The sequence below is a fragment of the Sciurus carolinensis genome, chromosome 15, assembly GCF_902686445.1.
Source record: "Sciurus carolinensis chromosome 15, mSciCar1.2, whole genome shotgun sequence".
NCBI classification, from domain to species: Eukaryota; Metazoa; Chordata; class Mammalia; order Rodentia; family Sciuridae; genus Sciurus; species Sciurus carolinensis.
This window is the reverse complement of record NC_062227.1, coordinates 3538135-3541576: the sequence shown is the minus strand read 5'-3', so window position 1 is coordinate 3541576 and position 3442 is coordinate 3538135.

Here is a 3442-nt window from a genome sequence, read left to right as displayed (position 1 = left end):
TCGGCTCGCTCACCTCGCCCTCCGCCTGGCCCTCCCTCGCCACGCCCCCGGCGCCTCGCCACGCCCCCGGTGGCCACGCCCCCGGCGCCCCGCCCGCACCTCGGTAACAAACGCGGTGCTGGCAGTGCCCGCCCCTAGACCGAGCTTCAGCCTGTGATGAGAGCAGAGAGCACGCTTTGACATAGTGTGAAATGCAGAAAAAGGAACGGTGGAAGCCGTTGTCCGCGGCGCTCAGCCTTCGACCTGCTTAGGTCAGCTGTGGAAGTTTCCCAACAAGCACGTAGAGAAGTGCAGCGACTGGACAAGGGTAGGAATGGCCGGATGCAGACTTCACTAATCGGCCGAAGCCTTTATTCAGGAATGGAATCACACCTCCAATGGACACATTTTCCTGGTGGAAAATGAGCCGTCGGCCCAAGAGGGAGTCTATGCTTATATAGGTTGTACTGAGAGGTGACCTAATTAATAAGCTTGTCAGTTTGGGGCACTTAGGAATTTGGGGTCTATTTCATTGGGCAAAGTGGGGGGGCCTAGGGTCAGCGGTCAGTTTGGACACCTAGGAAACAGGTTTGTGAGAATTTGAAAATTTGTTTTTACTGGACAGTATTTTTACTTGGAGAAGAATGGAGGGTCTAGGGTCAACTTTCAGTGCTTGTCTCTCCCTTCAGGGTCCCGTTTTACTGTCATTGGGAAAGGATTAATTTGGGGAAGGACCAATGCTCTGGCTTCCTTTCTAGGGATTGTTCTGTCACTGGGAAAGAATGCACTGGGACAGGATCAGGGCCCTCAGTGTGCTGCTCTCCTCTCCATTCCCCCTTCCCAGCCCACAGCACTCTGGGGTTTGTCATTTTCCATATGCAACAAGTGGAACTCCGCTGGGACTTAAGGAGCAAGGAAGGATGGAGAGAGAAGGGACGAGTTGAAAGGGAGAGGTGAGGACTAGGGAGGTCCACGAGGAGGACAGGGTCCCACAGTGGGAAAAATGTTCAAAGACATCACAGGTGTGATGGGGCAGCAGATGCAAGTGGTGGCAACATGAGGTTAAGGAAATAAATCTATAAAATGGCTCCACTGTGCTGGCCCCCACATACTTTCTTTTTCAAGAAACAATTTATCTGTAGCCCTGCCTGGCTTAAATGGACAGGATATGTCATGTTACTTTGCAATCTACCTGTTATCTGCAGGAGAAATGCAGAACCAAAATAATGTTGGTAGGTGGAAGCCAAATTACCCTGAGAGAGGTACTTCTGTGACCCTTTTCATAGACCAGATCCCAAAACTCAGGGACATAAGAGTAATTTCTCCTAACCATAAAATACATAAGGCATATGGCTAAGAGTCAAATTGGAACCTGTCAGCATAGGCAAAATTGATGTAGAGTTTTCATGGCAGTGGGGACTTGAAAGTGATCCTGATGCCAGTCAGAAATCAAGAGTGGACCTGGGTGGGACTAACTGGAAACTTCTCTGGGATCCCCAGTAAAACTGGAATGCAGGAGAGGCACGCTATCCCTCTCCTCTATGAAAGGACCCCTCTCCCCCTTGAGCATGTCCCCTTTACCATCCCCTCTGATAAACTCATTACCTGTTACTCTGAGCAAGGTGTCTGAAATCTTCGATCACGAGAATCGGGGTTTGAAGGGGTCTTTGCACTGCCTCCTGGAAGTCCCCAGCCCTGGAACAGGTGAACAGAACAGGGGATGAGGACATATGACAAATGGAAGGTTCTTTGTGTAAAAACGTAAGACATCTAGGGGGATGGCAGGACCCAAAGTGAAACCTGCCATCCCTGGATGGTGAAATTAGGCAAGAACCCTGGGAGAGAGAGACCTGTGAAGGAAAGTGCTCAGATCTAGAACTCAGTCAAAATCAAAAAGCGGATGGAGGAACGTTGTTCAAGGGGCTTTTGAGGGGGAAGGGTGTTTTTAATCAGAAAAAGGCAGCCTAGGGGCATAATGGTCAAGTTAGAATGGGAAAAAAAACAGATAATTGGGTCAAGGGTGAGAAAGTACAGAAAAAGTTTTGAAAGTGAGCCTGCAGAAGGGTCTTGCTCTTCCTATTGTGCCCAGAAATAAGGAGAATGTGGTGCAGGATAAATTAGCAAGTTAGATTTTAAAACCCCTGAGGGGTGCACAGAATTAGCAAGTTAGATTTCAGAACCCCTGAGGGGTTTCACAGAAACCAGCACAGAGCTTTGAGCAAGCGATCACACTGCCACAAAGGAAGCCAAGAGCGAGTTATAAAGTCACTCTCCTGAGAACTCCTTCCAGGAAAGCAGCATTCCCTTTCAAGGACACACCCCCAATGACCTGAAGACCTCTCACTAAGCCCCACCTTTTGAAGGTCCCAGCTCCACGCTGAGGACCAAGGCTCCAGGAACCTTTGAGGACAAATCACATCCAAACCACAGCAGGAGTTTAAAATTTTATTTTTAAAAATCCAAATAAAATTTCTGTATACCACATACACATACATTCTTTATATTACATAAAAATATAAAGACAGGTGTGGAGAGGTACAGGAAAACAATTTTTATCCTTTGACAAGGATGAAAAGGCAGCTTTAACGTTTTACCATATGTGCACAGTTGAAAGGGCCTCACCAGAGCTAAGCCAAGCCAATGGCAGGGCCACGTCCTTGAATCTTCTATTGGTCATCTTTTGGTCACAATGGCAAAATAACTGAGAAATCCAACCTAAGGGAAGAAAGGTTTCTTCTGGTTCACGGTGTGAGAGGCATTAGTTCATGGTTGGCTGGCTCCATGGTTTCTGGGCGTGGGGTGAGGCACAGCAGAACGAAGCTGCTCACCTTATGACTGAGAAGCAGAGAAAGCCGGGAAGAAAGGACCTGGGGACAAGACATACCACTGCAGGGCACACTCCAGTCACCTACTTCCTCCAACCAGGCTCTTTCTCCCCCGGTTCTCACCACCTCCCAATGGCCCATTAAGTATGATCCCACACTGGACTACTCCACTGGATGAGATCAGAGCCCTCCTGAGCCAATCACTTACGCAAAGTTGCACGTGTGAACAATGCTGCATTTGAGGACCCTTGAGACACACTCCACATCCAAACTCTAGCAGACCTTCAAAACTGTGAGCCAAAGAAACCTCTTTTCTTTATAAAAATTACCCATTCTCAGGCATTTCATTATGGTAATGGAAAACAGACTAATCAAAACCTATTTTTTTTTAACTATCCACTAAGTCTCAAAGATATTTTCATGTGAGTCTCATTCATTCTTTCATTCTTTCTAACCAAAATACAGATATACTGTGGTTTATTTAACTATCATTCCCCTGCTCATGCACTAACATACAAAGATCAACGCACGTCTGCTTCATTTCTTTTTCTTTTTCTTTCTTTCTTTTTTTTTTTGAAAAGAATTTGTTAACGTTTAATGGACCTCCAGAGCTCCATGTGGCTTTAAGCCACCAGAAC